Source organism: Lactuca sativa, chromosome 6 (genome assembly GCF_002870075.4).
Source record: "Lactuca sativa cultivar Salinas chromosome 6, Lsat_Salinas_v11, whole genome shotgun sequence".
Taxonomy (NCBI): Eukaryota; Viridiplantae; Streptophyta; class Magnoliopsida; order Asterales; family Asteraceae; genus Lactuca; species Lactuca sativa.
Window position 1 is genome coordinate 167,872,157 of NC_056628.2, and position 9,215 is coordinate 167,881,371.

A 9,215-nucleotide genomic window follows, 5' to 3' on the forward strand; every position below is an offset into this window, starting at 1 on the left:
TGATAAATTAAAAGCCTAGAAGTTAGGAGATAAATATTTGACTTAATTAATTGTTTTTTGTTGATTAATATGATTATTGTAAGAGTAAAAATAAATCTAGATATTAATTAAATTAAATAATTAATGTCAAATAATAATTGGTATTTTGAAAAGTTTAAAATACATTAATATGGATATTATTATTAATTTAATTAAGTAATTAATTAAAGGACAATTAATAAATCCATAAAATGGTTTAAATTTAATTAAACTAAAAGTTTAATTTATTAAAAGATTAAACCCATGCAATTTTAGGATGTTTTAAAATTCATCTTATACTATACATATTATTAAAAATTTAATATATATTATACACATAAGAAAAGTCAGTCGAACCACTAGTACGCCTCATTCACGAAGCCATATTATAAGGAGAGTTTAAGGAAACGACTTATAAAATGACCACCACTGGGTATCCATTCTTACCCACCACTCTCTTGTGTGGTGGAAGGTTGTTAGCCAAACGGGTTTGATAGGACATAATCTCATTAAAATTATAATGATATAAAGTAACTAAAATATTTTAAAATCCTACTCTTAGTTACTTTAGGAAAAATATAAATTTGATACTAATCCATGAAATTACACATTACACTTTATAATTCGTTAGTGGAGTGTATGTGGTTAACCGACACACTAATGTGGGACTAATAAAGTTGGTAATGGGTGTCTCGAAAATTATTGTTGATTAATGGAGCGCATGTGGTTAACTGACACATTAACATGAGATGATAAATGACATCGAGAATGCCAAGCTAATTTACATGGTTATTCACATCTCGTTTATGATCCTCGACATTCCAGTCACAAAAGTGAGAGCATAATCGAGATTTAACATGCCATTGAACAGTTCAATAAATCTCAAATGATCTAGGAGTTTCATGAGATTGAAATTGGTAAATGCTTTACCTACCTAAAATAGATTCAAATTTGATTGCAGCATCCCTCTTCAAAGTTCGAATCGAAAATATGGACCCTAGCCTTAATTTAAATTTATGGGTTAATAACTAATGATTAAAATCAGCTAACTTGAATTCTCATTTCTCCGATTATAGATTTCAAGTTCAGACAACAATGGTCTTCCTCGTTCTTCTGGAAATGTTTTTCATATATTTGAAGATGATCTTCCACATGTTGATCAAGATCATGCTTCTTGAACTCTTCCACCTCCTCCTCAAGCGACTCTCCCCAATTCATGTTTTCTTCAAGTTGAAAAATACGAAGTTACTCAAGCCCTGTTGGCATGTAAACATCAAGATGGAAAATATGTGTGTGCATATGTTCTGAAAATGAAATTGTACATTGACAAACTAGGGATGTTGGGTGTCGTTTTCCCAAGGGAGCTGGCCATTGACTTGGTTCTACTTTCGCTTCCTGATTCATATAGTCAGTTCATTAAAGACTACTATATGAGGGATCATGACGTGACCCTAATTGATCTGACATATATGTTGATTGTTGCTGAAGCAAAAGTGTTTGAAGGATCTATGTGACAACCCAAAAAAATTTGTCTTGAAAGTCCAGCAAATCAATCGAGAGTCAGACTCGTGTCTGCTATCTTTTAGCATTGTTAAAGATCGTTTTATTAGTTTTAAGCCTAGTACACTTAAGGATTGGGTGTAGGGTTATGTTATCTTTAGTACACCGAGTTGCATTCAAGCCATACACTCCTTCAAGAGGAGTGTACGGCCGTACACCCAAGGTGGCCGTGAACTCTCCCCATATGTATCACATTCCTTCACTTCTCTTCATTTCTTACACTTTCACCTTAAAGAACTTCCATTCTCTCTCAACTATCATCAAGATCACTTCGATTTCCCATCAAAAACGTAAGTGATTCTTCCATATATTAGTTATTGTCCTTCTTAATCTAGTATCACCCTTTGATTCATCCATGAAAACATCTCTTTATGATAGATCTTTATGTTGGATTAATGTCTAAGTCCATAAATATATTTGGTATGTACTTGACCCGACCCGGCATGGTCCATTTAGGTTGCACTTCACCGGCACAATTTATATGAATAGTCTTTTGAGAATAGTATATTTTTCATTTATATTAATATATTATAAGTTCTAATATATTAATATATAATCATATTATTTAATTAGTTCAAGAATTAATTTATAATTAATTAAGTGATCAAAATGAACTAATTAAATATTGAATCTTATATATATGGAATGGGCCAAGTTCATTTAGGTTGGGCTAAGCTTTCATGGATAGTCCATGGAGTGTTTAAACCATGGATCATATGAAATAAAAGGTCATGGGTTTAACCCCTGTCTCCATACTATATAAAGATGTCATTGGTTGGTGAAATTGGCACTAGTGTGGGTACACTAGGAAGGGCTAGCCGATTTCACTAGAGAGAGCCAAGTATCCATATTCTCTAAAGTCTTCCAAGGTGATTTGTGATTCCACTTGAGGCTTCCACACTATTGGGGCTAAGCTCTTAAAGCTTGAATACATCAAGCTACACCAAAAGGTATGTAATCTAACTAGTCTTCGTAGTATAGTTGCCTCATAGTATGCTAGTTAGGATTTAAACCTTGGAAAGTTCTTATTTGCATGTATAATAGTGAAAACATAGATCCAAGGTTTATAGGGTTGCATGTACACCATAGGAGTGTTAGAATGTTCAAAACCCAACAGTGGTATCAGAGACTAGGCTTGCTTTCAATTATACTTGATGCAAATTGCTGAAAAAATCGATTTTTTGGCTTTCTGGGCACTGGACTTGCCGAGTCCACTGATGAACTCGCTGAGTCCATGAAGAAATTCATCCTACTCGTCGAGTAGGTTCTTGCATTCGACGAGTAGGAGCCCCAGACAGCATATTTTCGAGTTTTTTGGCTGGAATTGGACTAGGAACATTACCTTAAGATGTTTTTGGACTTATAAACTTGTTTTTGATGTGGTAATGTTCATGCTAATCCAATTTCAAAGATAATTATCAATAGATTCATGTTTTGTATTAGTTTAAGTGTTATGCTAATTACATGGAAAAAGTTTGATTGAATTATCTTGTTCATATGAGTTGCTTAGATTAATAGATAAGTTAATTGAATAGTTGTTTTCAATCCATTTTAATCTAAAAGTTGATTCTAAAATGTGTTTGTGTAACTTGTCCTCAAGTTACGTGAAAGGTCACATTTAAGTTTCATAAAACTCATAAAAGTTGGCAATGGTTACAAAAAAATTGAAGAGTCTTGTCCTCAAGTTATGGATGTTCAAGAGTCTCTTCATTAAATAAAATATGTGTAACCTTACTTAATCTCATAAAGCTTCCATAAATTATGAATTATGAAGAGTCACTTTTTTAATTAGTTTAAAGTCTTCCATAACTTGTCCTCAAGTTATGGAACTTGAAAAGTTTTTTAATTAAAACTACTTTAAACACATAAGTTATGGAATAGAAAAGTTTTGAAAGTTACAAAACTTTCCCTCAAGCTTTGGAATTTGAAAAGCTTTCTCTTATGAATACTTTAATTCCAAGTTTAGCCCTTAGAATTTTAAAAGTTAAAATTCAACCCTTATACTTTATAATATTATAAGTTAATAATATATATATATATATATATATATATATATATATATATATGTATAAGAGCAAGTCAGTTGTACCGTTAGTAGGCCTCATTCACGAAGCCGGTCTATAAGGGGGGGGGGGGGTATAAGGTTACTGCCTATAAAATGGCAGTTTAATGGGTGTCCACTCTCACCCACCGCTTTCTTGACTGGTGGAGGGTCGTTAGCCGAACGGGTAGGACAAAGACTATAAATTCTCCCTTCATTAAAAGTATTAATGATAAACACTAAGTAACTAAACCTTTTATAAATACCCAATCTTAGTTACTTAGGAAAAATGTGTATAAGGTGCTAATCCATGAAATTACACTTTGCACTTTGTTTAAGTCGGTTAGTGGAGCGTGTGTGGTTAATCGGCACACTAACTCGTATTTAACAAGGTAGGCAAAGGGTAACTTAATGTTTATCATAGTATCGATGGAGCATGTGTGGTTAACCAACACATTGATTGAGGGGTAAACACTTAAGGGTACCAAGTAATTTTCATGGTTACTTCACACCTTATTTTAGTGATCCTTGGCATCCCGGTCACAAAACCTGAAGGGCACACTTGAGATTGAAACATGCCATTGAAAGTTCAATGAATCTCAAAGATCTAGGAGTTTCAAATCCAGTTAAAACCTAATAAATTATTTTGTTTTTCATGGTGGAAATTGGTGAATCGTCATTCACCTACCTTCAAATATTCTATAGCTTGGATTACGGCATCCCTCTTCCAAGTTATAAAATAGTTTGTTGGGTCCTAGCCTTAATATTTCATATTGGGTGTTATATTAAGGACTTTAAATCAACTATCTTGAATATCTCCCAAAAGATGTCAAGTTCAGACATCTATGATCTTCCTAAATATCTTGGAACTTCACTCAAGCCCTATTGGTAAGGCAAGGTCTAGGTGTGATCACATCTTGGAGATGAAGTCACATACTGACAAGCCGGGAGAGTTGGGTGTCAAAGTCTTGAGAAATTTAGTGGTTCAATCACTTTCTAAGTCACATAGTGAGTTCCTTTGGGACTCCTATGAAATAGACTATGACAAGACCCTTAATGATCTTATCTATTTGCTTGGTGCTGCTAAATCATAATTGATTCAGTGTACTAGTAAAGAAAATTTGATTAGGAGATCAACTTCCCAAAACTTTATGGACAGGGACAATAGTGACACAGGAAATCTCGAAATGCATTCTCTTCCGAATGGAAAGGGATTGGCCATAGTCAACTTGGTTGACCAAATGGTAAAGAGAAAGGCTAAGTCTGAGATAGTCCCATGTACTATTACCTAAGGGTTCATATGTTTCTATTGCCAAAGGAAGGGGCTTTGGTTACGAAGCTGCCAAACTTACCTAAGGATGGTAAAGTCAATAAGTTTGACTTTATTTCAGGTAAAGTCCATTGTCTAACTCTATTAAGTTCCTACTTGGAGATTCTTATTACATGATGTGGCTGGGTCACATGTTGATTTTTTAAGAATCAAAGAAAAGTAAAGAAACTTAAAGGAAGTATATGCTGGTTCTGATCGCGAAGATGGATTTCAATCGCATGGTTCGGTGATCAGAATTTTGAGCAGGTGCTTAAGAGTTATGATGGATTGCTTAGAAATAGATGACAACAAGGTTTCATATACATTTGCATTGTAAGGATTAGTTCTTCCGCAAAGTTTTAAAATAAAAGAAAAGTTTTTAATTTTATTTATTTTAAAATATCCTTACAATGACATTTGGGAAAAAAAGATGTTGCTTATATGATTCCAGTGATAGCAATATTGGAAATATGAATTTGATTCTTTCATTTGTAGTAGTGTCTAAATTTAGCAAATAAGGAAAGACTCTCATCACCCAAGTTTCAGTTGGATAGAAACTTGGAATCACGTAAGTTGTATAGTATGATGAATGAGAACTTTCGAGCATTGGAAAATTAAGACTAACTGCTTGTTCACATGGATGTGTGAGTCAAGAGAAGGACTAAGGGATCAAGTACACTTTCTTGTGAACTTGTCAAAATTCCACCAAAAAAGATGGATAAGACTATTCGTCATGATTTACTAAGGTTTAGTAAATATGATTATACTTACAAGCTTAAGTATAATTCTGAAGCATTGGAATATTTTCAATGTATGATAGAACGAATAAGAAGAATCAAATTAGGCAGAAGGATAAAAGTTTCTCAAATTTGAAAAGATGGGAGAGTACTTTAGTATCATGTTTTAAGATCATCTTAATGATTTTAAGACCTTATCCCAATTCATCCTCTAAATACATTCTGATAGTTAAGAAGAGGAGTTATAAATTGTTGACGTGGTTAAATCAAGAAGATGATTCATACTTCATTCCAAAACAATTCATAGAGTTATACTCTAAGATTGTAACTTGAGTGACATGTCTTAAAGAAGGTTTAAAACACTTGTGAAATGTAAGCGTAAAAGTTTTCTACTCTTGTACATTTGAAATTGGTAAGTTGTGATGTTTTGGATAAAACAAAGACCAACTAAGGCTAATTGTGTTAAGTGTCTGTCTTGATTAGAATCCACACTAACTCTTGAATATTTGGCAAGAAAGTCTTATAGGTCAAGGAGACAGTGGGAGTCTAAAAGTGTTTTATAACCTAGATTTCATCGATAGCACACAACTAGAGGTTTATAACCTTCTTTAAGACATGTGTTTTAAACCTCTAGTTGTGTGCCAACTTAACCTATATTTCATCGATAGCACACAACTGAAAGGGTTTCAAGAAGTAATCAAGAATAAAACCTGTATTTCATCGATAGCACACAACTAGAGGTTTATAACCTATCGTGCTGACATTTCTGTGCCCATTCTAGTTAAGTTGGCTATACATTTGAGTTCTACCTGTTCTCAATTGTTTGGATAGCTACTTGAAAGCAATGGCAGGCCCTTGAGTTGCCAGGTGGCAAGAAGTTAAGATTGCACAAGTTCAATCCATATGAGTTAGGATTTGTCACTAACCTAGTCTTGTGATTATGGTTTTGACAAATTCACATGGATAGGAACACTTACACCATAAAATCTAAGTTTCATAAGGTTTCTCTTCGATTCATGAAAATGATGGTAAGGAAACTCTTTCACTAAGTAGATTTTGAGTAGATAGCAATTGTGGAAATTGAAGAGAATTGTAATCGAGTTTTAGAAAGCAATCATGGTTATATGAATGAAAAGTAAGAACACAAGGAGTAAATATTAATCAGATCTTATATTGATGAAGAAACTGATTACAGACTAAGCAGAGAAAAATGCGAATGACTATAGAATCATTCCTTGAATCATTCGTTACTCTACTTCTAACCTCAGTCCCTATTTATAGGAAACATGAGTGTACAAAAAATATACTAAGTCCTTAACAATACGCTTCGCACAAAATGAAGATTTAGTAAAATAACTAACATGCGAAACTAAAAACAAACACTTCGACTTTTACAAAATCTAGACTCTACATTCTCCCCCTTTGTAAACAGTCGAAGCTATTCAGTTTGTGAGATTTTGAACAGCTGAGTGCATTGTTCTTCGGATTTCAGAATACCAAGTGATGATCTTTTTAAGCTTCTTCCTGTCTCCTTCATTATTCTTTGTGCAACTATTCATACGAACAATGAAATTCGTATATTGCGAAGTGGTGTATCTTTCAATCTCTGAGACTTGAAACAAAAATATTTTAGGCTTCCCCTTGGTATCTTTTCCTGCGAAAACCATGCCAAAAGGTTTAAGGCATATTTCCCCGTCTGCATACTTCTTCAATTATGTTTGAGGCAATGTTGATTCCCAAGGAACTGTGACTTTTCTACATAGGCCTGATGTGAGTTCTTCATCAGTTAAAGCCAAGCAATCATAGTAGTTATCTATGAATATATTGATATGTGCGAAACCAAATCGGAACACATCAGTATCATATCCTTTGAGCTTATTTTCTTCCATATCTTTTAGGATAAGAGCCACTTGAATGAGATCATTTAGATTGATTAAGGGAAAGTCAGCAATGGTAAAATCGAAAGGCTTGTTATCTGCTCGGACAACAAAGTATCGAAAATTTTGAAGCATGTTCTCGAACATTTCATCATTCTTGATAGTTAGCACTTTCTTTATCTTCATCAAAGACCAAACTTCATCTTGATCCTTCGCAAGTACAACATGAAATCTGATTTTCATGTAAGTGTATTTATCAGCATTTTCAAACTTTTCACTTATCTTGTACTGCGCTGTGATAAACATCATTTCGTTTATCGGGAAGTCAAGTTGACATCTGTCTGAATTCGCAACATCATAACTTCTTCTAGGTTTTTTTCTCAAAATTATACAAGTGATTTCCCAAGACTTTGGATTCGATGGTTTTGAATGAGTACAGCTTTGCAGGATCACCCTTGTTCAAAGTTGGTGGATCACTTGCTCTTTGCCTTAGAATGCTCTGAATCTGTCTTTGTTTTTCCATTTCTGCTTCAACCTCTGCTTTCTTTTCTTCTTTTGACTTTTCATAAACCACCTCTTTACCTTTTCCAGTATTCACTGTTTGAGGTTTCGCACTCGAACTCCCTCCTTCTGTTGAACCAATTGTAATTCCCTTAAGAATTGGCTTTGTAAATAGCTTTGTTGTTACTATTGTTGAAGGAGAACTAATACCTTCCCTATCACAATGTGTTTTAAATCCGTGAGGGCAGCAGATCCCATAAGAACTCTGCAGTTAAGCGTGCTCAGGCGGGAGTAGTACCAGGATGGGTGACCCCCTGGGAAGTCCTCGTGCCGAGTGGCCCAAAGCGGACAATATTGTGATACGTGCCAGAGGGGGATGTTACAAATGGTATCAGAGCCAGGGCACGGGTCGATGTGTTCGACGGGGACGTCGAACCCTATAATGAGGGGTGAAAGTGGGTTAGATCTGATCCCACATCGGCTGGGAAGGAGAACTAAGCATTCCTTATAAGGGGTGTGGATACCTTCCCTATCACAACACGTTTTAAATTCGTGAGGGCAGCAGATCCCATAAGAACTCTGCAGTTAAGCGTGCTCAGGCGGGAGTAGTACCAGGATGGGTGACCCCCTGGGAAGTCCTCGTGCCGAGTGGCCCAAAGCGGACAATATTGTGATACGTGCCAGAGGGGGATGTTACAAAATCCATTCACTACATTGTCTCTTACACAATCCCCTGAAACAACACAACCTATATCTTCGCAAGCTCCGTCTGATGAAGAAACCAAAGGAGGAGGTTTTGGAGGAACATTTGAAGCTTTACACTTTGATTCAGAGGAGGAGGAAATCCCTGATCATATGCTTATGTCAGGTAAGAAATTTAAAATCCTGAATCAAAAGTTTAATGCAATCATTCAATCACAAGCTGATTCTGGTAAAAAGTCTTCTGTATCAGGTTTGGAGGTTGAAACAATGATCAAAGCTGTAGAGAAAAGAATAACTGCGAAAGTTGACGCTTCTGATAAGAATAATGAGCTTCGCATTCAAGCTCAAGGGAAATCTTTTGATGGTGTTGTAAAAGATCTGACAATTGTTACAAAAGAACGACATGTTCTTTTCGTACAAGATGTGAAGAAGGTTCGGGAAGATGTCAATTTCAAGGTTGAGGAGTTAAA

The 9,215-nt window shown here is 34.9% G+C and overlaps 1 pseudogene; it reads left to right on the forward strand.

The window, feature by feature from the left end:
- Nucleotides 1-8,578: 8,578 nt before the first annotated feature.
- On the forward strand, nucleotides 8,579-8,696 carry LOC128126965 (5S ribosomal RNA; annotated as a pseudogene).
- Nucleotides 8,697-9,215: the final 519 nt, after the last annotated feature.